General features: G+C 29.4%; 1 long non-coding RNA gene across 1 annotated transcript; it reads right to left on the bottom strand.

The window, feature by feature from the left end:
* Window positions 1–24,927: 24,927 nt before the first annotated feature.
* On the bottom strand, window positions 24,928–26,637 carry LOC150033437 (uncharacterized). The gene is made up of 2 exons (XR_016523945.1): window positions 26,378–26,637; window positions 24,928–25,552 (listed from the first exon to the last, which is right to left on the bottom strand). It is a non-coding gene; the product is annotated as an uncharacterized LOC150033437 (long non-coding RNA).
* Window positions 26,638–26,929: the final 292 nt, after the last annotated feature.

Genomic DNA, 26,929 nt, shown 5'->3' with positions numbered 1-26,929 from the left:
CATCTCTCATCATTTGGGGTTTCATAAAATATATATTTCACAAAAGAAAAGAAAAGAAAAGAAAACCGCTTCCCCAAAAATTAATTAATTAATTAAACCCCGAGATGTTGGCAGGTGGGACCATTAAGACGTCTTTTAGAATTTGGATGGGCTTGATGGCCCCCCCGCAGGTTGACGGTTTGTCAAACTACTTTTTAACGGACGGCGGCCAATGAGTAAATGACGGGCCTTTTCTTTTGTCTTTCCCGTCATGTGACGGCCGTTTCCGTCATCTTCCGTTACTAGGGTTTCTCAACGGTTCATGCTCATCAGATGTGGGCCCGCCATGCAGTTTTTATTTATTTATTTATATTTTGAAGATCATTTTTTTTATTTGTTGAAAATGGACTTTTACATTTAATAAGTGTAGAAAAAGTGAACCTTTTTTTTATTTTATTTTTTAAAATTTCTTTTCTCCCGAACTTTTTTCATTGACATGATAAAGACAATTTTATTTATTATTATTATTTCTTTCTAAAATTTCGATGGAAAAATAATGAATGATACATTTTATAAATATTATTTTCCTTTACTAAATAAGATGAAAAGTTGAAGAAGGCACTTCATTTTGCAAAATTTTACTAAAACAAAAAGGAAAGCACAGAGAAAAAAATTATAGTACTGTCGAACTACGATACTCTAATATTATTTTGATTTATTTATTTTAAAGATGTCCACGAAGTAGAATAGGGACGGAAAAGACTTTTCCATCCCCGTTCCCAACTCCTATTGAAATTCTCATCCCCACAAAATTTCTTGTGAAAAAAGAAACTCCCATTGTTTTTTCTAATATAAATTAAATCAATTTTTAAACTTATAATTTTATTCTTAACATTAATAAAATTTTATAAATCAGGTGAGTCATTTTCAATACATTTTTATTAAAAAATTCTACAAAATTTTTTTAAAAAAATATTTTATATACAAATATATAATTAAAATATTTTAATTCCATAATTTTAAAAAATTATAATTTAAATATTACAATTTTAGCCCTTTTAACTTAAATATTACAACATTTATGGTATAAAAAAAATAAAATCTTAAATACTAATATATATATATATATATTAAAATATAATAACATTGAGATGGAAATTAGAAAAAAAAAAAAACTAATTGTTGAAACATTTTAAAATAAATTCCCTGTAAGTTTAAAATGTAAACATATATATATATATATGCATTAAGAAAATAATATATATTTTATATAGCTTTTTCTATCGGGGCACTAATAGGGTTGAGTCGGAGATAAATAATGTAATTCCTGTTCTTGTCCTCATTTAATCAATGGAGAGAAATTCTTTTGTAGTTATTGTACTAAATAATAATAATAATAATAATAACAACAACAACTCTTTAATCTACCAATCTAGTTGGGAAAAAAATCTAATTATATAGTAAATAATTATGACAAAAGGAGAATAAAATATATCATCGGAAGAGGTAAAAAAAGGGAATTTTGTGAAGGGGGTGTGCTTGTTTTACCCGCAAGCCAAACGCCCATCTGCTTTGAATGTATGATTCACTTGTTGAGGGCTCCGCCAACCACTCCCTTTCTCTTCAACTATTGTAATTCTATTTTTCAACCTACTTTAGAATTGCTTATAAAATAGTTTTTAAAGGCCAGAACGTCTAAGTTTTCACGTTTTCCAATTAAAAAATCTCATCCCTCTAACTATGACTCTTAATATATTCATATTTATACTCTCGAATCCTCGATCAATAGGTCAGATATTCGAATCTTTCGTTTCTATATATTGTAAAAATAAAGTTTATCTTTTGAGAAGGATGAATATAACGGGAAATAATGTAGATATTATCTTTGGTATTTGGGTCCCCACAGTGTATTGTTTCTCAAACTCATAAAATCTTATCAATTGTAGCGAATTAAAACATTGTTTAAAATGAGGTTATTGGAGAAGAGAATAAGATTCGTTTGGCAAGGTCGTGGGACCTATTTGATATACGATATCAAATATCTTATGAAGGTTGAAGGTTAAAATCATTTTTTTATTTGAGTTCTCGTGTCTAACCATTGAATTGTGTTACCAATCTGTGTATGTATTAACTTATTAAGGCAAATACTATAGGCCAAGAGGCCAAATGCTCAAACCTCCTAATCCTCACATGTTATTAAACTCAAAAAATGGAAATATATATATATTGAGTTGTGTTCATATTGGCTTTGTTAATTGATAAGATTATAAGAGTAGTTTGTCGTAAAAAAAATGTTATCTTTTAAGAAGAATAAACAAATAAGGGAATAACAAAAAACATATTTGGTGTCAAGTCTCCACAAGACATTGTCTCTTATTTCTCAAAATCTTATCGATTGCAATGAAACCTTGTGTTAAAACGAGGATGGATATGAGGATAGGACCAGCTTGGTATGCATGGTCCAAATTCTATCTCATGCTATTAGATTTGCTCAAATTAATCAATAGTCTAGGAGATTTACTGTTCATTTATTATTATGTGATTTAAATAGTAAAAATTTCAAATTTTGAACTTAAAATTTTAATATGCAGAACTAAATTACAATATATATTTTTTTTTTTTGATAAATATAGTATTTTATGTTATAAACTCATTTCATATCATATTATATAAAATATGTTGAATATAGCATAGTATACTACATTATGTTATAAACTCATTTCATAAAACATGTACAATATGGTATATTATACAAGATATTGTAAAATAATAAATATAAAATAAAACATGTTTACATGAATTAACAATAATTAAATTATTTTTCAAAAAAACATAATGATATTCAACTTAATGTTTATGATTTATAAATATATTATGAAACATATTTTGAAGGATATAATTCAAATTAAGATCTAGTTTACAAAGTTACAAAATAACCATTTAAAAAACATATATTAAGAAAATGTGATTTGTTCGAAAACAATAATACCTTTTTTTTAAAAAAAAAAAAAAAAAAAAGTTATGAAATTTGGAAATAATTTAGAAGTTTAAAAATGTAAGCATAAAAATATGATTAGAAAATGATCTAAAATTTGAACATTGGAAAATAGAATTATTTAGGTTGAAATATTCTTCTTCTTCTTCTTCTTTTTTCTTTTTTCTTTTTTCTTTTTTCTCTTTTTAAAGAGAGACGCAATTATATAGAATTTAAGATATAAAATTGAAGTAAGTAAGTCCAATGAATCAAAGAATTTAGTCAAAGAGTCAAAAAAAACCTACACCACTTAGAATCTAAATTTAAACATGTCTATGTCGAACTATTTGGGGCAATTAATATATTTGGTCAAAAAAGTTTGCCCCCACCACTACTCTTATCTTTTCCATCTTCACGTTCAATTGTTCCTTCCTTTCTAACATTTTTAAATAATACCAAAATTTTAAATATAAAAAATAAAAAAAGAAATTAGCGAGCATGGTCAAGAAGTCGTTTGATAATTATTTGAGTTTCGTTTGGTTATCATTTAGTTTTTAAAAATTAAGTCTATAAATACCATATCAACCTAGTTTCTTGCATAGTTGTATATTTTTTATCGGCATTTTTAAAAAACTAAGTCAATTTGTAAAAACTAAAAAAATAGTTTTTGAAAAGTTTTTTTTTTTTTTTTTGTTTAAATAAGAATTCAACACTTTTACAATATAGAAACCAACGTAAACAAATTAGAGAGAAATAAGCTTAATTTTCAAATACCCAAAAATAAAACACTGATTACCAAACGTGGCCTTAATTAAAAATCAAGAAAAATTTTTAAAACTAAAAAAAATAATTTTGAAAATTTTACTTATGATTTGACAATTTAACAAAGAATTCACATGTTTAGGAATGATGAAAATCATTTTAAAGATTTGGCATGAAAACAAGCAAAAATTTCAAAAATCAAAAACAGTTTTAACAAGTAGGTAAGAGCAAGAAAACTATAAGTAAAAGTGGTGTTTGTAAGCTTAATTTTACGAAACAAAAAATAAAATAGTTTTTAAATTAGGCTTTAATTTTTAATTGTTGATGGATATATAAATTGATTGATGATATATATATCGGATATAATATTTAATGAATGGATAGAAATTTAGAGGAGAAAAAAAATGTTAGATGCGAAAATTTAGAGATTTCTGGATGAGAAATTAGAAAATTCTCGCTTTCATAAACTTTTTTCTTCTCCTAAATTTATATTAATTAAATGTGTAAATTTATTATTAGTCGATTTTAACTTTAACTCAATTATGATCTAAATTAAAAAATATTAATAAATAAAGGGTTGGACCGGAACTTTTTAAATAATAATAGAGACAAAAACTAAAAAGCAAACCAAGACATTAGAGACTACCACGTGTATTTAGCGAAAAAGAAACTCATGTGATCGTTGTCATAAAAATAAAAAATGTATTTCATAATACATTTGAGTTTTGAACAAAATTTTTATAAACTTTTTTGGATGAAGATTCTAATTCTTCTTTATAAATCGGTGGAAAAATATAACAGAATTGTATTTTTTTTATCGATAATGATGAATTTTGTTTAAATTATAAAATAATATATTAATATCAACATAATTCAACTAGGTTATATATATATATATTGATTAAGAGATTTAATTTCCACTCTTATGAGTCGTTAAACTCTAAAAGAAGCACTTCCAATTGTTTTAATTAGCACTTCCAATTGTTTTAGTTATTGCTAATGACAATATTAGTTAATGAGATGTAGTATAACACCTTTATTTTATGTCAATTTTAATTTACATTATATGATAATGATATTAATATAAATTTTGTTCGAGTACTTAAGGTCTTGTTACATTATCGGTCGGTCGAGACAATATGAAGAAATGTAAAATTTTAGATATTTGTCATTGATGAAGAAGATAATAAGCTATAAAGAAAGAAGATTGTGTTGGTGAATGACTGCCCCAATGCGTTTTATTCATTCTCATTAAAATTATAGGTGATGCACCCTACACAACGGTTAGATATCGTGATTAGAAAGAACAAAGAAAAAAATAAAGAAAGGGAGGATGAAGAAGATTTAACTTAGTTTTTTTTTTTTTTTTTTCATCTCTTTCTTAGCTGCTAGGATTGTTGTTGGAAAAGCACACTAAAACAAGTTTTTTTTTTTTTTTTTTTTTTTTGTTAGGAAAATGAATTATTTACATAAATTGAAAAATATTTTGTGTTATATCTAACGATTTATCTACTAATTATATTGAATTTGAAAGTTCAAATCCTCGTCGATTGATTGTACTCAGAAAAGCTAAAAATAAACCTGGGCTAAATACATCAAATAATCCAAAGCTTTTGATAATGTTCAATTTTATCCACATTGCATAAAAAATTGTCAGAAAGAATTTCATAATTTTATTTTAAAAAACTAACATTTTAATAACATATTTGCATGCTACTTGGTTATTATACTCTAAAGAAAAAATAGATTCGTTGATGAAGAGAATTTTGGGATGGGCATATTAAATTTTATGTCTAAAATAAATCTGAGCAACACGTCCACATATTGAGATATATTAATAAGTAAATAATTTAATGATACATCAACTTTCTATTAATAAAATTTGATTTTTTTTTTCATGAATAAGGATTCATTATTTGAAGAATAAAAAATTTTTAAAAAAACCTTAAGGACTGAATTGAAAATTTTCTTTGAAGTATTAGAAAATGTATTTCATGATGTATTTGAGTTCTAATTTGAACAAAATTTTATTTTACTTTTGGATATATATATATACACGTACATATACATATTTTTGCAATATGTGAAAGATTTACGTAGGAAAATTTATCATTGGTATTTAGTGGAAATATATGAAACCCAATTAGGTTACATTATTGATAAAAAAAAAATCAAAGATTCAATGATGAATATTGTCCATAAATGTAATATAATATATTAGTATGAGCATAATTCAACTAGATATAGAGCATAGGTCATCGATTAATAGATCTAATTCCCACTCTTATAAATTGTTAAACTCTAAGAAAAGCACTTCTAACAATGTTGTTTTAAATCTTGCCAATGATAATAGTGGTTGATGAAATGCAATACAATTCATTTGATTTATGTGAATTTTAGTTTACATTATATTATAATTATATAATTATAATTTTAGTTCTTTGTACTCTAGGTCTTGTCACATTCTTGGCCGAGACCACGAAGAGGTGTAAAGTTTTAGATCTTACTGATAATGGTGAAGAAGATTATGTGAGGTTATGGAGGTAGGGAATAGCATTAGGAAGCTTTTGGCAATGGAGGGTTTTGTGTGTGTGTTAATGGTCACGTCAATTTGTTTTGTTCGTTTCGATTGAAAGTATAGATGGTGCATCCTACACGATGGTCAAATACAATGATAAAAAAAATTGAGAAAAAATAAAAAAAGAGAAGAGGATAAGAAGATTCAACCTAGTTTGTTATTTTTTAGTTCAATTCTTAGCTGGATTGGCATCGGAAAAAACACAAGAAACTAATTCTTTTTTAAGAAAAATGAACTATTTATGTATAGAAAAAAAATTCGTGTTATTTCTAGCAATTTTCCAATTAACTCTTGGAAGTTCAAATTCTCATACTCTACTTATTGTATTTGAAGAAAATAAAAATAAACATGGGCTAAATACACGTAGTAATGCAAATTATTTGATAATTTTCAATTTTCAATTATCTATATTATATTAAAAATTGTCAAAAAGAACATTATAATTTTATTCAATGACCAATCATTTTATTAACATATTTAAAACATGTGAATACTAATGGGTCAGTATATTCCAAAGAAAAAATGGATTTGTCAATAAATCTAACAGTTTTTTGATGGACGTATTAAATCTTGTCTAAAATAAATCTGAATAGTACGTTTATATGTTGAAATATATTTACAAGCAATGAAAGTAAATGTTCCATCCATTTTTATTAATTAAATTTTGAATTTTTTTCTATTTTCATGAATAAGTAAGTATTCGTGATTTGAAAAATGAAATAAAATAATTTGTTAAAAAATTAAGGACTGAATTGAAAATTTAAGAATGAGGGACCATTTTGTAGATGTATTTCAATGTTACAATAATTAAAAAAAAAAAAAAGTTTTGATAATGTTGGGAGACAAGGCAAATGGATTGAATGGAGTGTGGAAATGGACAGCTTTGTCCTGTGCTTTTGAGTAACGGAGGCACTGAATGGTAAGGGTATTCTGGTCTTTTTACATACCCGAAATCACGGGGAGTGTACGATAGAGTGACAGTTCGTTGTTGTCACCAGTGACGTGGTAGCATCTAATTGGTCTGTGAGGATCCAATGTAATCTCCAATTTACATCACAGTGATCAAGTGGATTCTGATCTTTTGTTGAGAAGTGGGTCCCACTCCGTTGTGGGCCCAGATTCTCTCTAAGATTCTCCGATTTTTTATTCCACCAGCTGTTTGTTGTTTGGTTAATACTTAATATTATAGTATGCCCTTTTTCTCCACTTTATATAATTTTAAGTATCCATCAAAATTAATGATTTATTGTTTATGAATTAATTCTCTAAATATCATTGTCAAAGTTAAGATACTCTCGATTAAAAGGTTAAAATTTTTCTTTTTCTGAAAAATACCTCCATTAAGGCACCTCGAAAGATAAAGAAAGAATTACAATGATTTTGAGCCATATCAGAAATCCAGTTGGAAAAATTTTCAAACCAAATACTTGAACGTTTGTCTAACCTAGTTCTCTTGGCAATATAATCAACAAAAGAATTACATTCCCTTCGCTACAAGACACATTTGACTTTGTAATCAACTTTATAGCAGTCGAGTGATTTGATTCCATTAAGAGGGTTTTGACACATAACGATAGGACTAATTTAACACAGGAAAAAGTCTTCCGACAGCATCCACATTTAGTTTAAAGATTTAATTCTTCCTACTACGCTTATTTATTGAAATTGCATACTCCATTTAATTGATCATAATCAATTAAAATTTATCATTATTTTTTTAGACCAAATTAAAACTTTAGCTTCTGAATTTTTATGTTGGTATCCATTTGATTGGTGTGTGTGTGTTTTTAATAAATAAATTTAAAAAAATGGTTGAATAAGTGAAAAACTATTAATATTTTTTTTGACAAATTGTCTTTCATTTTCCTAAGGTATTATTAGATGGCAAAGTTGAATGTTTAGATATTGAATTTGGTAATTTAACCATTATTTTATTATTCATAATATAATTAATTTGGGATGATTTACCCTTTTCTTTCCATAAAAAATTGCTAGAAAACCACGTTTTTTTAATAAATATATTTCGACAATATGTGGCCTTAAGACGTTGTTTAAAAAATTAAAATATTTTATATAATTGAACCAATTTTTGTCCTAATGGATATTTTCTTTTAAATTTCCAATTTTGTTTTTAATTGAATCAATTGAGGTATTAAGATAGATTAATTTAGTTTAATAACTTTTAATTTATCAAATTAAACTTATAATTATTATTTCTATCGAGTTTTATTTTTTTTATTGTCTATTTTTGGGATGTTTTCACTCTTAACATATTAAAAAGAAAAAAAAAACTTTTCAAAACCTATTTTCATTTGAAATCTAATAATGAATTCAAATGTTTTGTTATGAAAGATAGAGAAAAAAAAAAACCCAACTAAATTTTAAATATCAATGTTCAAAATTTGAAATCTAAAAAACACCCGCTTTTTACTTTTGAAATTTAACTATATTTCTTTAGTAAGGATAAAAATTATTATTTAAAAAGGTATAATTAAAAAACATAATTTTAAAGAACGAAAGACTAAACAGTTATAAAATGAGATATTGATAATTTTTTAATATGTTTTTATATTTACCGAAAATTTTGAATTCTTAAGATGCCTCGTTAACTTCAAGTAATTTTTTGAAAACTAAAAAAACTCGGTTTTTTTTTCTTTCATTCTTTCTTTAAGTTTTTATCTTTGAGTTTTGATGATGAATTCAAATCCCTTCACAGGAAAATGAAAACTATGGTAAAAAAATGTAAGAAAACAATAACAAATTTCAAAAACTAAAAACCACATAATTACCAAACCACGTTCTATTATTTCCTATTATTATTTCCTATTATGTTTTTGGTTAAAACATAAAATTATATTTTATACTATATTAATTTTCAAGCTTGCCTTTAACCAAAATATATATTTTTAAAAGATAATTGAATAAAAGAGCCAAAGTTTGACTACTAGCTTATACAAGGCAGATGCTTCAATATTACAAGCTGGAAACATATGTTTAAAGTTAAATATATTTATTCCAATTTTGACATTCATTGCACTTTGTTTAATTTCAATCTTAAAAATGAGCATATACTTTTGAAAAATCTTATATTTAAAAGATGGTGAAATTTAACATATTTTTATAACTTCATTTTCCCCCAATAAATAACTCTACATCCCCTAATACTCAATTTTCTAAATAACTTTTTTGATTTAAAATATATAAGACGAAAAAATCAAATTTTTTACCTCTTAGTTGAACGTAACTACTTTAGGTTAGTTGAAATTTACTCTGATCATTATTTTATAATAATCATACTTTTAAATTATAAAAGTAACAAACTAGATAGACATATAAAAATAATTTTTATAGAAGCACTTTTTAAAGCACTTGCAAAGGTATATATAATTAATTTTGATTTAATCCTATGCATTTGAATACAATTAATTTAATCTTTTTGGCACATCTAAAAAAACACAATGAAACTTTTAAAATACTACCACTAATTTTAAAATTTTAGCCAAGATATAGATAAATACATTGTGAGGAAATTATAAGAAATTAAATATAGGCTAAAATATTATTTTGTTTGGTGTATTTTGTGACTTATTCTATTTTAGTCATGGTTCATTTGGATGTTCAAATTAGTTTTTTAGTACAATAAATACTATAATTAATCTATATAATTTGTTTGTGGTTAAAATTTCTCAAAAAAAAAAATCTTAAATTAATGATCCATATAAATTGTTTGTAGTTAATTGTTGAAAAAAAAAAAAGTCTTTATCAACTTTTCTCAACAAATTTAAAAAGCATGAGCACATCGTGTCTATTCTTTAATTAGAAATTGTTGTTTTTATTTGGCAAAAATTAGGTTAAAATTAATGTCAAACTATGACAAGTGAGAATTAATTTTAGAACTATAAAGTAAATAGATTAAATTTGACTATTTAAAAATATAGTGACTAAAATAGAATAATAAATTATTAAAGCACTAAAAAAATCATGATCAAATATTAATTTGGTTCATATTTAAAAATAAAAGATAAACAATACAACTTTTTTATTCTATTTTGACATCGTCTGAATACATTTATCGTAATTATTTTTGAAAAATAATGTGAAAATAAACTTCACGCTTGCAAGAAATAAAAGAAACAAAAGAAAATAGAATAAATGAAATAAAATAGAACAATGTTAAATTTAGCCAAAAAAAAATCAAAGTAGTTTTTTTTTAGTAATAAAATGCTTGGATTTGATTTATTTTGATTAGAAAAATTTATATTAGTTGAATCATATTTAGATTTTTTTTCATACATAGATTGTTTGATCTATAAATATTTAGGAGTCAGTTTGTTTGCTGAGGTAATGTAAGATGTATAGGCTTTTGAAAATTCTCGAGCATCCTAGAATATTCATAAGGAGAACATCTTGAGTTTTGGATGTTCTCTTGAAATATGGGTTTTCTGGATTCTCATGTTGAGGACATCATTTTTTTTACTATTTTAATATATATATATCACTCCTCTTTATTCTCATTCTATTATTAAAATAATTCTATGAACTATGTATTTTAGTCTCTTTGACTATATTGTAGTTTTTTTTTTTTTTTTTTATAAAGATATTCAAATTCAAATTAATATTTATTTTATAAAAAATATTAAACTAATATATATTATTTTATTAAGAAAAATAACAAATAAAAGAGTAAAATTACATTAATTTAAAAAGAAATTGAAATCAATCGAAACAAATATGTTACATAATTTCAAATTATATAAATTAATTATAAGTTAATAAATAGTTTTAAGGACATTCTTAAAATATTACGTAAATCTAAGATATTTTTGAGTAGAAATCTTAAAAAAAAAAAACACAATTATCCAAATATTCTCAGATATCTTCAAAAACATTCCTAAAAAAAAAGATTATTTAAAGATGTCGAACACATATAATTTTGGACATCTAAAATTAAATTTCAGTTGTCTACGTTTTAAAAAGATAATAGTTAAATTGAGATTACTGAGACACTATATTTAATGCTTTCTTTCCAATTTTGTCCTTGTAATCATTGTACAATAAATATCAGTTTTGTGAAATAATTAAAAGAAAAAAAAAACTGATTTTGTGATTGAGTGAATGTCAAATTCATTCATTGAGGCATTAAGAATTGAAATAATTTAAAGAAAAGAATACAAGCCAACATAAAAGTCAAAAGGTAGCTAACCATTATTTCATGTTAAATTATTACAATTAATAATTATATCAATTTCACATCATATAAAAAAGTGATTAATAATATAACTTGGGATTTTCTTTGCCCTTCTTTATTTATTTATTTTTTTGGCCCTTCTTTAATTGATATATTTCAATCAAGTAATTATTACGACTAATAATTAATATAAATTTATAATTGAAGTATTAAAAAAATTCACATTAATATTCAACTTGAACTCTCAAACACACACTAACTTAAATATGGTTTTAGTAAATTAAAGCGAACACAATTCAATTAACATATTTATGTGTTAGTAACCACAAAATCTATGGTTTAAATCGCCTTACCTTTAATTGTACTAAAAACAAACTGATTTTAATAGACTTATTTTTTTTACCCTTTTCTTTTAAAATGTTACTTTATTCCTTTTTTGTGTTCGACCACATCATAAAAAAAATTGATGATGATTTTTTTTTTTGTTTAAATATTATTCTTTGAAGATATGAACTAGTTTGCAATGCAAGCACGTGGCGACATAAGTTAATGTAAAATGTTATTTTATTTTATTTTGGTGTCTGCCCACAACGTAAAAAAGATTTATGGTGATTTTTTAAAAAACATACCATTTTTCAAAGATATCAATTACTATGGGATGACAACATAAGTTAATATACAAATACTATTTTTTTTATTTTTATTAAGACATGAGATCATGTATGCAATTTGGTTTTTTTTTATTCGGAGTAAAAATATTTTGACCAATAAATTATGCTCATATTAACGATGAACAACAAGTTGATGTATTACATACCATCTTTTACTAAGGAAAAAAAAAAGTAGATGACTAATCAGATATAAATGAATTAAAGGTATCAACTTTAGTTATACATAAAAATAAAAACTATTGAAGAAAAATGATAATTAAAAATGATATTATACAGAAAAATGATAATCAACTTTAGTTTCAATATTGCGTGCTTATATCAGATGTATTACACGACTCCTAATTGAAGAAAAATGATAATTAAAAAAGCGAACCGCCCTTGCATTTGGATTGATGGATATTTTCCTTTGAGCCCTAAAATTCCATGAAATTGAACAAATTATTCAACTAACTACAATTTTTCCCTCTTGCGTCTTTGACTGCTTTGTGAAATTCTTTGTCTTAAAACTAAGGTTAAAATTTGCTTTAAAAAACCTCACAAAGTTTAAAATATCAATGCCATGAGAAATATTCACTACAAGAATTTGGATTTTATCGACAACATAAACCATTGGAAGTAAAAAAATCGTCGGGATAACCTATCCCGATGGAAATCCAACCGTCGGTTGTATCGTCGGAAAAACCTTCTCCAACCCAAAAAAATCTCATCGTTGGGAAAAAGATATATCAACAAAACAATGATAGAGGCTTTTGTCAACCTTGAATTATACCATCGGGAGAAGTTATTTCTCTTGATAGTAAGAATAGTTTTTCACCATTGGGAGAAGTCAGCTCCTGCCAATGGTTTCTTTTGACGTCGGGAGATGGTTACTTATCCTGACACTCAATCTATGATTCGACAGTCGAAAAAAATTATCTTGACCTATTTTTAGAGTTACCTTTGCTGATGGTAACCTATTTTAGGTTCGGAAAAAAGGTTGAAAAAAGACATGAAATTACACTTTTCTCCGACCCCACTACCGTCGGGATTACATATTTAGGCATAGAAAGTATCTTTTATCTTTATTTCCTAAATATTATTATTATTATTATTATTATTATTATTATTTTACAAATGTCATACCTATTTGAATCTTACAAATATTAAATAAACTAAAATAAAATTGATAAAACTAATTAGATGTCTACAATATTAAATAATATCCACAAAACATGTTTGAATCTTACAAATTTATGGAATAAACAACTACTAATAAGATTCGTCTTAAACATAACATAACATCCACAAATTCTTAACTCCGAAATAACATTATATAATATCTACAAAGTACCTATAAAACACAATTCTACAACCTAACTTAGTTTGTCGGGAGATGCATCTTCAATGTAAATCTCGAGATACCTACAGAATACAAATTTAAATAAGTTTAATGCTCAATATACCATATACCAATCTTAAAATGAATAGACAATCACCACTATAACCTCAAACCAACCCATATTTACACATTTTAAACTCAAACTCAATATACCACATACCAATCTCAACATCAATATATAACTTAAAACTCAACTTAAACATAAACATAATTAGACAATTACCCTTATACCAACTTGAACCCAACATAAGAACATTAACAAATTCACATGAACTATTCAAAATGAATATAAAACTTAAAACTCAATACAAGCATTAACAAATTGAAACAAACTAACTCATATTTACAAATTGAGGTGGATTGGAGAGGGTTTTGAGAGTGAAATAATTTTATGTAGAATTTCCTCTAAAATTCTAATTGCATGCCCTTCAAATTGATCAAATCGGATGTATATATTCAAATTAAACATGCAAACTCCCTTTAATCAGCCATTTGACACTTCAAATAGCATTAACTAAGTGGGTGAAGGAACTCTTATCAAAGAGTACCTCTGAGCAGAAGCAAGATCATTCCAAACTCATTGGGACAGAAATACCGCATTCACAATCAAACATACAAGTTATATATTAACAACAAATTACGACATGCTTTGAACTTTAAACAACAAAAGAACGAGATACGTACCAGTTGAAGAACCCTTCTTCGCCTCAAATCTCGTTCTCGTCAATGGATTGCACCTCTCACTCTCGTTGTGCAAGCCAAACCAATCGTCCACCAAATCATTGTCATCTACCCAAGAACAAGGCAGCAGGGAAGACATCGCCATTCAGAACCCTCGGTATTCTCGGAGTGAGAATCCAGGAGGTGTGGGCTCTGTTGGATTTGGTAGAGGGAAGGAGGAAAGAGCGATCGTTTACCATAACTAAGCAAGTGGGAGAAATTGGAAGTCTATCGTATAGGCGACTGCTTGATCGTTTAGGTAAAGGTACACGATCGTGTATTAAAAGGGGCGAGATCGTATAGACGATCGTTTAGTAAATTTTATGCGATCATTTAGGAAAGGCGCACATGTACACGATCGTTTAGTAAACGTTGAGCTGTCAGTGTATGCTCTCGTTTGCTATGCGATAGGCAGTGTACAAATCGGTGAGCGAGTGTCTTATCCCTTGCAAAATGAAAACCATTTTCATTTTATCCTTCAGTTACGAAAATCGAATGCAACCTCCCACTAACTCATTCAGTTACGGAGAAAAAACCGCCACAATTATCCCATAATTGTTTAAAATTAAAGAATCAATATAATCATATTATATTTATAACCTATGGTTTAATATTACATCAAATGCAACATATGAACCATAGTCTTTTCTTCTCCACTAGATATAAATCATATTTATATCCTTTTCCTCCAATTAATGTATCTCATACATCATGTCAACTATATCATATATAATTAACCCATTTAATTATATCATATATAATTAAACCCCCTCTTGTTACACTTCAAACTGACCCAAAAACTGATTCTCAACTTGAATCCATTGAGCTACCAAGGGGACCTTATGGACCTATGGCTCGAAGATCTAACGATGCGTGAATAGCTGACTAAACTCTTTAGCCACGGGATCCACCATCCATTAATTGCCAAGCATTCCACTAAACACCGACAACTGTACTCTTCTCACCATAGATATATTTCTGTGTCCATTGAATATAACCAATCAACAGTACGATAACCCTTCACAGATGCTCGTAAGTACACTTGGGCCAATCTACCATTTTCTCCCTGTAGTTATATCTAACTCCTTAAGTACCACTGATCCCTCTAATGAACAATACAACATAGTTCTACTATGTGTGGACACCTCTCGGGCCATGAGAAGATGTGTAGCACCACATCGTTCAAGCCTCGGAATCAGCCCTTAAGGGAGCAATCTATCTACTTACCCCTGCTTCGGGGAAGGAGTAAATTTCATCTTGTGTAGCTGAGTTCCCAGCTCCCAAATTAGACGAATTCCCAAAGTGGTAGGTTTGAGTCGGCAATCTGGCCACTCGCACCCGTGCAAATCAAAGGACCGCCCTCAAAGGCAGGAGTTCCCAACTCATTCAGGATTGAGGTCATGTTATCTATGGTCATCCTGGTGAAGTGAAGTCTCTGTCATGAACGGCGTTATATAACGAGACTATAACACTTCGTGGTCCGGTCTTATACAAACTCCTTTGTATAGGATGCCCCCACTCGCATGTCTCCACATAAATGATCAGGATCAGACCATCTATAGCAAGTCACAATACTTGTAACTATTCTACAAAGCGGGCTGCATCTGTAGTGTTACCAGGATAAGATTTTCCTCCTATATCCATAAACTACAGACCATTTTGGTTATCATTTAAGACATGATTCACTTGTATGTCTCCACATACATGCTTAAGTTACAATGACAACCAGGGATCTTAGTTTATTGGTTTGTGGTAAAGCAATTAATACATCTAATGTTTCATAGACCAAAGTGAAGAAAAATATCATATATTATTACATCATAAGCGTTTGTTCAATACTGTGTTTACAAACTACAGGACCCAACGAGAGTTTAAGGCATCATCCCCAACAGTGGGATAGGTGTTAAAAGATTGGAAAAATCCACTCAAACTCAATTTTTGGATAAATCCACTAATTAAACAAATTTTCAAATTTTATTTAATTTAATCTTTGATTTAATTAAATAAAAAAATCAATTTTTGAAATTGAAAATTTGAAATTGATTTAATTTAAATAATTAATTAAATAATAAAAAATATTTTAATATCAAATATTAAATTAATAAAAACACATAATTCAACCATGAATCCTATTCATGTAATCAATATTTAAATCATTATTTAAATATATAAAACTCTCCAAATATGTTTAATTTCAATAAATTTGAACATTAATTATATCGAATATAATTATCCAAACCCTAAATTGAATTTGAACATTTCAAATTCACACAATATTCTAATTTAAGGTTTAATCTTTTACGAGCTAGTAGAGGAACCATATGAACCTACAAATCATGAGCTCCAACGATTTGAGATTAATTGGCTAAACTCTTTAAACTGAATTAATCAATATTCATTAACTATCGAGACATACCACTATAGCGCAATAGTTGCACTCTCCTCACTGTAGATATATTTTTGTCCACTTGATTTAACCATAATCAGTAAGTCGATCCTTCATAGGTCGTTCGTATTTACAGCTAGGTCAAAATTACAGTTTCACCCATGTAAACACATCTTGTTCCTTAAGACTCCACTAATCCTCTATTGAACAATTGGTTAATAGTCCAAATAATAAACCATATCCCTCTCTATCATGAGAGGGTGGGGCCCCTTTCTTCAAGTCTAGGAATTAGTACTTAAGGGAACAACCTATTTTCTAACCCTAAGACGGAGAGAAGTGTTGGCTTTTTGGCCCTTAATCTCAAATAAATTAATTTTAATTAATTAATTAATCAATGTTTTGATGATAACAAACTCATTTTTTAATTACTGAAAATCTTAGTGTTTTAATATGTCCATAGTGTAGAGCTCGGAACAACAATTCCAACATCTCTTGAATCACTCAAATCGGAGCTAAAACGAAGACGATATAACCGAAACAAGTCTATAGAGAAAATATCGTGGTTGATGACGTGGCATAACCAGACCATCTACATGTAGATATATGGCAATATATTGGTTGAATGGTGGATCATTAAGAGATTAACATATGATGGACTTTTGATTTTTGGATTGATTTAAAATTAAAAAATTGAAATTAAAAAGAAATTTAAAAGGAAAATAAATTTAATATTATTTTATGTTTGTAACGACTAGTTTTTTTTGCACATGGTATGTTTTTTTTTATTGACTTTAAAGAGAATGAATTTAAAAAGAAAATGAATTAAAAGGAAAATGAACTTAATATTATTTTATGTTTGTGTCTAACGGCTAGTTTTTGACACATGGTATGTTTTTTTATTTTATGGATTAATTTTAAAAAGAAAATGAATTTCAAAATAAAAGGAATTTAATATTATATTTTGTTTGTATCTAACGACTAGTTTAGTTTAGAATCTCCACTATTGATTTTTCTTTTCCAAAATCCAATGGTCCAAATTAATTGTAGTTTCTAAAAATTTTTCCATCTCTATATAAACCATCTTCCTCTCCAAATTTTAAACTAACAAATTTTACATTTCATAATCCTTCAAAAACTCAAAAGTTTCATTGTTGCTCTCTCTAAGTTTCTATTTTTTTTTTCTTTTTATCTTATTCTTGAGAGAGTGTTATTGTATTATGAGGATAAACTTATTGAGTACTTAAACTTGTAAATCCACTCTAGTGAGAGTTGTATTGTGTTCTTCAAAAATTCCAACATTTGTAACGGTTTGATCTTAAACCGTGGAAAAGATCAAGTTTGCTCTTGAACCCGTAAAAGGAGCGGTGGTGTAACGGTTGGGCTCTAATCCGTGGAAAGAGTCGGAAAGATTTTATTTAAATTTCCAAGAGGCGCTTGGGGAGTGGAGTAGGTTGAATTTGACCAAACCACTATAAAAATTACGGTGTCTCTTTCTCTAACTTTTTCCTTTTTATTTTTGCAATTAATTTAAGCAATTTATTGTATGTTTTAGTTTGTTCTTATTTATTTCCTAAAATTTGATAGAATTAAATTATCACATTTTTGTCATCTTATTTGTTGCATAAATTGAATTTTTCTTATTATTTATAAAAAGTGTATTAATTAGTTTAATTGGGTTAATTTAAAAAAAAAGTTTAATTAGACCCTATTCACCCCCCCTAGGGTTGCCATATCGATCCAACAAGGAGTGCATTCCTTCTTGCAGGACTATGTCCCCAACTATCTATCTGGTTTTATTGGAAGGCTTATTGAGTGGTGATATTGAACCACTCCCGTCTATGCAGATCAATGGATAATCATGAATAAATAGGAGTTCATAGTTAGCTCAGGATTAAGATCGAGTCACTTTAGGTCATTGACTTGAAATAGTCAATTTTAATAGTAAACGGTTGTTACAAAGAAAAAGTGACTATTTCGTGATTTGGTCTTATGCAAATGTCTTTTGTATAAGATGCCCCCACTCGCATTTCTCCGTATGAACGATTTTGGGATCACATTGTTTGTATCAATATACAAAGTGAGCCGCATCCATAGTGTTCCCCATATGAGGTACCCAATCTCATCTATATACTTATAGACCTTTTTGGCTATAAACTAAAACTTGATCCTCTTTTATGTCTCTATATAAAGTTAAAGTATTCATACTATAGCATTGAGTTCGTTTATTGGATTTTATAACAGAATGCAATTTCAATCACACTTTTATTGAATAAAGTTTCAATAATACTTTTATTGCTAAAAATAGAATATGTTTTAATAATACGAACTACGAGTTTTTAGAACATTCCCAACAATCTCCCACTTGGACTAAAACTCCAGTGGTTACAAATATGTACAAATATACAATGTTAAGAAAAAGAGAGAAAATACAATAAACTAGGACATATATATACCCGTGACACTATTAATGAGATAACATATCGTTTGGATAGTTCCCCCAAAACTTCAAGGATAATGAAGCATTTGTCAAGAGACATCTTGTACGCTCCATAATTGTTCTGTTAAACCATTCAATTAAACTATTATGCGAGTGTATGTAACAGTAAAATGCCTTGTAATCCCCTAAGATTTGCAAAACTTATCAAATTTGTGATTCACAAATTCTAAATCGTTATCTGTTCTTAGATACTTTACCTTCCTTCGTTTGGTTCTCAACATCCTTTTTCCATTCAAGGAATTTTCCAAAGGCCTCATCCTTCTATTTTAATAGATACATCCACACTTTCTTTGAATAGTAATCAATAATTGACATGAAGTATCTTGAACCTCCCATAGAAGGTACCTTAGTAGGACCCCACAAATCTGAATGAACATAATCCAGTATACCTTTCATAGAATGCGTCCCTTTCCCAAACTTCACTTTGGTAGACTTTCTCATTATGCAATATTCACAAAATCGGAGCTTAATGTCTTTAACTCCTTTGAACAAGCCTTATCGTGAAAGAGTTGAAGACCTCTTTCCCTCACATGAGCTAGTCTTCTGTGTCATAACATAAACATATCTGTCTCTTTTCCAGATGCAACAACTGTTGGGGTTGATGCCCTAAACTCTCTATCCTGTAGTTTGTAAACAGTTTGTACGAACGCTTGTGTTGTTAATATATGATATTTACTTCACATCGTGAATTTTTGCTCAGTTGCTTGTTTTATTTGCTTTACCACAAAACCAATAAACATAAAATCTCTGGTTATCTGTTTATGACTCAAACATGTATGTGGTGACATACAAGTGGATCATGTCTTGAGTGATAACCAAAATGGTTTGTAGTATATGGATATAGGAGGGAAACCTTATCTTGGTAACGCTATGGATGCGGCCCGCTTTGTGGAATGGTCACAAGTGTTGTGACTTGTCACAGATAGTCTGATCCTGATCGTTCGTATTGGGGACATGCAAGCGGGGGCGTCCTATACAAAGAGTTTGTATAAGACCTAACCACGAAGTGTTAACGTCTCGTTATATAACACCGTTCATGATAGAGATTTCACTTCACTAGAATGACCATAGGTAACATGACCTCAATCCTGAGTGTGTTGAGACCTCTGCCATTGAGGGCGATCCTTTGATTTGTATGGGTGCGAGTGGCCAGGTCGCGGATTCAAACCTACCATTTTGGGGATTCGTCTAATTTAGGAGCTAGGAACTCAGCTACACAAGATGGAATTCACTCATTCCCCGAGGCAGGGGTAAGTAGATAGATAACTCCCTTAAGGACTGATTCTGGGGCTTGAACGATGTGGTGCCACACACCTTCTCTTGGCCCGAGAGGTGTTCACACATAGTTGGACTATGTTGTATTGTTCATTAGAGGAATCAGTGGTACTTAAGAAGTGAGATGTAACTACAGGGGCAAAACGGTAATTTGGCCCAACTGTACTTTCGAGCATCTGTGAAGGGTCATCGTACTCATGATTGGTTATATTCGATGGACACAGAAATATATCTGTGGTAAAAAGAGTTCAGCTGTTGGTCTTTAGTGGAATGCCTAACAGTTAACGGATTGTGGATCCTGTGAGTTTAGTCAGCTATTCATGGACCGTTGGAGCTTCGAGCCACAGGTCCATTAGGTCCCCTGGGTAGCTTGGATAAAGTCGAGAACCAATGTTTGGATTAATTTGAAATGTTCAAATTGACAAGAGGAAGTTCGATTATATATGATATAATTGGACTGGTTAATTATATATGATATAATTGGTTAAATGTATGAGATACATTATTTTGGAGGAAATTAAATATAAATATGATTTATATCAAGTACAGGAGAAAATACTATAGTAAATATGTGATATCAAACTATAGGTTAAAAATATAATATGATTATATTTATTATTAATTAGTTGATTAATTATATGATAATTAATCCAAATTTCACGTTCGGACGTGGGTTAGTGGGACAACGTCAGTTATTGTAACCAATGAATTAAAATGAAAATAGTTTTCATTTTGATCAGTCGTCCAAAAGAATTCGTGAGAACGCGTTGGTAGTATTGTAAACGATCGCTTAAAGAATTGAGAGCCTATATGATAGTTGCCTCGTGCCTAAACGATCGTCCATCTTGTGCCTAAATGATCGCATGCTATTTCCTACACGATTGGATAACTTCTCTAAATGATCGTATAGTGTGTCGATTTTACTAAACGATCGTATACCTTTCCTAAACGACTGTTCAGTAAAATCTACACGATTGTGTAGCTTCTTCTAAACGATAAGCATTTTGCTATGCGATAACGCTTTTTCCCTCCCACTTGCTTATCGCCCACACGATTCGTGTTTCCTCCTTCCTCTACCAAATTCACCAAAGACCACGCTTTGGGTTTTCACTCCAATAATACCCGGGGCTCTTTTTTGGTGGTGTCGTCCCCGCAGCGTTCGTGTTCGTGCTGTTTTTGTTGACGCTGCTGCTGGGCGTTGGTAGATCGCTTGGAGGGTTCCGCTGCGTTGAGTTCCGAAGTTTCGAAGACTGTCTTCAACTGGTATGGAACTCTTTCCCTTGTTATTTTCTTGTTCATAGCATGCCGATAATTACTATTTGTTTGCATAACTGTATGTTTGAATGTATATTGTTGTATTTTGGTCACTGTGAGATCGGAGCGATCCGAACATGCTCATGGAACTCTTCGATAAGAGATCCTTCAACAACAACACTACCTAAAACTACAAAACCTTCCAACACATATAGACCATTCTTTAAAGTCCCCTTCAGTTTAACCAAAGAACCCATGGTAACCTTCAGAACTCCCTTCTCAGATTTAAAAGAATAACTTACTCTATCTAATTCACCAATAGAAATTAGATTTCGTTTGAGTTCTGGAACATACCTTACATTTGTAAGTATTTTGATCAACCCATCATGTGTTGCTATTTGAACTAACCCAGTTCCTTTAACATCACAGATACCGTTATCACCAAGCAAAACTTTACCCCCAACATTTTACTGAAAGTCAATAAAAAATTCTCGATTAGGAGTTATGTGATATGTGCATTAGGAATGCATGATCCACATCTTGAATATCCTTATTGGACACCATCAAGACCTCTATTGAATCATACCCATCGGCAATATTCGTTGCACTAGATTCACTTGCATGCTTGTTACCTGATGATTCCTTGCTTTTGTTCAAAGGGAAATTTTTCTTAAAATGTCCTTTATGACACAAGAAACATTTCCTGCTTTCTCTTTGGATTTTGACCTAGATCTCATCTCTTTTTCTTTTCCCTTTTTTTCTCACTTCTACCTCTAGCCATGAGCGTTTTTTTTCTCACTTCTACCTCTAGCCATGAGTAACTTTCCATCCTTGCATTCTTTCTTAATTCTGAGATTTCCAGTTCTCAAGGCATCCAATAGAGATTTCCAGTTCTTAAGACATCTAGTACTATATCCATAGACAATGAATCTCATCCATATTTAATAGCTATTTTTACTTCTCGATACGATTCAGGCAATGAATTCAAAAGAATAACAACTTGATTTTCATCCGACATCTTCTCACCAATGTTATTTAGATTAACTATAATCTTGTGAAATTCATCCAAGTTCTTTTCTAAGCCTTTACTTGAGTCCATCATATATAGAAAAAAATTTTCTCTTTTAGATATAATTTATTTGGCAAGGACTTAGTGAGATAAAGACTTTCTAATCTTTTCTATAACTTCGCTATAGTGGTATCCTCATCTACTAGCCTAAGCACTCCATTTGAAAGATTCAGTATTATTGTTGAATAGGCTATTTCATTCATATCATTTTTCTCAGCTTCTGTAATTGTTGGCAGATGGTCTTTTTCGTCTAAGATCTTAACTACTTCTTGTTGAACCAAAAGAACCCTAATCTTCTTCCTCCATAACCTGAAATCACCATTCCCATAAAATTTAACTATGTAGATAACAAAGCCATCTATCAAATTAACCTCAACAAAAAAATAATCTGAACAAAGAATATGCCAGCAACCTACCCCACACACCCTTCTTTGGATCAAATGAAGCTCTAATACCACTTGTAAAATTTAAATCGAACTTAGAATGCCTAAATAGAACACAACACAGTCATCAAAGTAAAATTAAAATGATAAAAACATAATGAACATAAGGATATATAGTGGTTCGACCAATTTAGTCTACATCCACTTTGAGAACCAACTTGGAGTAATTTTATTAAGAGAAATCAAGATTTCAAATTATAGAAATTTAGCAAGATCAACAATTTGTAACTTCAGAATGAAAACACGGTTAATCCACAAATTACAAAAATTCAGCAAGATCAACAATTTGTATCTTCAGACTGAAAACACGGTTAATTCGCCTCTTTATCGAGATTAATCGTAGAGCAAAACACCGCCAAACTTGACTATACCGCCGGTCAAAACGCCCACTATATTGGGAGATATGTGGACAATATCGCCTCCAAAACGCCAGAAATCGCCCGTGAACATGAAACCCAATCGCCCAAAATCACCCTTAGAACCAAGGTCAAACCACGTTAGACGAACGACCCCAATCACCGGACAACACCTGTCATGAAATGGCAACATGTGACTGAAATCCACCTGCAAAACGGAGGAGAATCCCACGCCGGATGAACGTCTCTCAAACATCGACGATTTCTGACCGAAATCCAACGTCGACAGGTTGACGACTTCACTTTCTCTCTCTAAAGTGGTATGCAACTCTTTTTCCTTCTTTTTTATGGCTTGCACAATAGAGCCTTAAAAAATGAAGAAGATTCACTTACTTTAAAAAATGCCACCAGCCTTTAATTACAAGTTTACCATTTGGCCTTTAATTCTATCAATTTCCTAATATAAGCCCACTTAATTATTTCTTGTTATTTTCTACATCTCAATAAAATTTTCGGCCAATATGGAAGTTAGAAAAATATACCTTTTTTTTTTTCAGACCAAAAGTAGAATTTAATGAATAGTAAAGAATTAAAAGCTAAGATTTTAGAAGTTGCAAGAAATTGGAGAACAAATTGAATACTTAAACTATAGTAAAGATGAAAGGAACATTGTTCAGAAGAACATAAACTATAAAAGAAAATGAAACTAAATTAAGTACTTAAACTAAGGAAATTTATTGTCAAGTGTGAATAAAAATATGAACTACAATACAAACAAAATAAATCAAGAAGAATACAAGAAAATGATACAAAAAAAAAAAAAAAAAGGCAACATGAAGAAACATTGTGATTAAATGATTTTAATCATTGCTCCCTTAAGGAGATAATAACTCTCACTACCTTCCAACAAAATTTTGATCTACCTCATTTATAATTCACATTTATTTTTCTTCAAAACAATGTCATTTTCTAGGAATTTCATTTTTTTTTTTTTTTTAGCGAAGGCCTTTCCTTTATACTCACAAGTGACCACAAAACGATAAAAGAGACATGCAAATACATTAATGATTCAAACGTCGAGCAAAAACAAAAAATCTCAATGAACAAAAATTTTCAGTTAAAAATTTATAATTCAGAAATGCGATGAGTGAAAAAAAGGATTATTAACTACAATATGCTCGATTTAATCTATTTATTTTATGAGGTTTAAATCTTTGGACTTTTCAAACCTAGATTTAATCTATTTGGAATAATCTTTCGACTTATTCAAATAGTTTATAAAGCATACATAAAACAAGTTGAACGCATGATTAAGCCTTATTTAGTTCATGTTAGCTGTAATGTTAATCAACCTATAAAAAATTAGTTGCTCATAGTAAAAGTTGAGGAGATGGATAAAAGATAAATAGCAGATATATTCATATTGAGAAACAAGAGTCTTTCAACGTTTTATACAATTCAAATAATAACTGTGGAAGAAAAGAGAGAGATAGAGAATCCAGCCGTGGTATGCAATTCCTAGCTATCTCTCGCTGTGTAGACGACTGCTTCACAAAGAGTGTGTTGAAGGTGAGGTTCCTTCTTGCTTCCAGAGAGAAATTCTAAGCTTTCATTTAAGATTACACGAGGGCTCGAAGGGGAAGTGTTTTTGAAGTAAGAATCTGGGCAACGTTTTTCTCCGATGTTTTGCCACTTGGCTATCAGCTATCCTTTTTTTTTTTTTTTTGCATGAAAATCTCGTGGGTTATTTATAGGCATCAAGGAGCAACTTTTTCTTCTCTCACTAATGATTATGCTGATAAGGTGCATTAATTTACATACCTTGATGTGCCGCCTGCTCCGCGTCAGAAATTCATTGGCTCTACCGTGAAGCTTTCTTGTTAGCTACCAACTTGGTCTCTGATTTAACTTCCACTGCCCATACATCATGTCATCCTCTCTCGCACAAGGCTACAAACTTGTTCAACTATGCAATTCTAATGTTGACGTTGAGAATTCCTTGTGATCACATAAGTAGATTTCCTGCACACAAAAAGCATGATTTTTATATATTTCGTAGATAGTGAGACATTGTGTATGTGATCGAATGATATAATTATTTTTATGAATTCTTTGTCAAGCTGTCGCACTTTTAGAGTTTTTTTTCCTAATTGTTTTGGATAAAAGAGGTAAAATAACTTTTATTTCTACAAGTTATCTGCTACATTTAACAAATAATTAGCAACTAGTTAAGTATTGATTACTATAATAATAATAATCCTGAATCATAAAGAATAGGATTTAGAACTGATTTTGAAATACTAATAGAAATTAGGCAACTAAAAAAAACTCCAAATCTAAAAGGAAAAATACAAAAAAAGAATAATAAATAATATATATGTAAAGGCTTCTCAACACACCAAAGGGAAATAAATTATTGCATAGGAGCGATCAATTGATTCGAAGAATCATACCCTTTGAGATTCAAGTCCACAATTAGTAAAAAATGAGGATAGATGGAGTGGCATATGTATTCCAATTTCATGATGAAATTATGAATCACCGAGTTACAAGAACCATTCTCTGGTATGAAGCTTGCAAAAAGCTACCGCTCAAGCATTATTTTGGTAAAAAAGCTTTAAAATAGATGAAAAAGACATATCATTAATCTATCTGATTTGACGATTCATCAGATTCTAAGCCAAGATGGATCAAACTTTAGGTGCTTACATGCGTAATTTTTTGTAAGGCATATTAGATTTTAGGAACGACACCCTTGTTTCCTTTAAAAAAAAATCACCCTTGTTTTCTTTACAAAAAAAAATTAAAATTTTATACAAGATCTATTGAGTGAAGAAATTAACTTACTGTGTATAACAGTCGAATCCAAGAAATTAAGTGAAAAAGCACCACCAGAGTACCAGTTAGACGACATAGGCTCTCCAACAAGGATGCCTTGTGGTAGGCTCTCTAGATGGCTGCTGAAAAAGAAAAAAAGGAAACAGGAGAGAAGAAACAAGAGACTCGGGTGGCGGCTGCTGAAAAAGGAAGAGGGGAAAGATGAGATTTTTAATTGATCCTCTCTCAACGCTCGTAATGACTCGACTTCCTAGGACTCAAGTTAGGCCGTTACTAAACGCATGCATGCATGGAAGTTAAAACGACATTCTTTTTATAGTGAAATAAATGCTAAATAAATAAGGTAACTTAAAAGATCTTCATTAAATTCAAATATTAAAATCAAATGATAGGGTACCCATAAGTCCTAAATGAAAATAAATAAGTCTGAAAACAAATCTCAAACGATAAGTTTCAAATATCAAGACCGAAAGTTATAAACATAAAAGAACTCTTAAAATATGAGCGGAAGCATTAAAAATGGTCCCCAATGGCTCGTTCGTGGATTCCTCTCGTCATTCG

The sequence above is a fragment of the Benincasa hispida genome, chromosome 10, assembly GCF_027475165.1.
Source record: "Benincasa hispida cultivar pf3 chromosome 10, pf3_genome.v1.1, whole genome shotgun sequence".
NCBI classification, from domain to species: Eukaryota; Viridiplantae; Streptophyta; class Magnoliopsida; order Cucurbitales; family Cucurbitaceae; genus Benincasa; species Benincasa hispida.
Note: the sequence above shows the minus strand (reverse complement) of the source record. Positions and strands in the feature narration are given on the sequence as shown.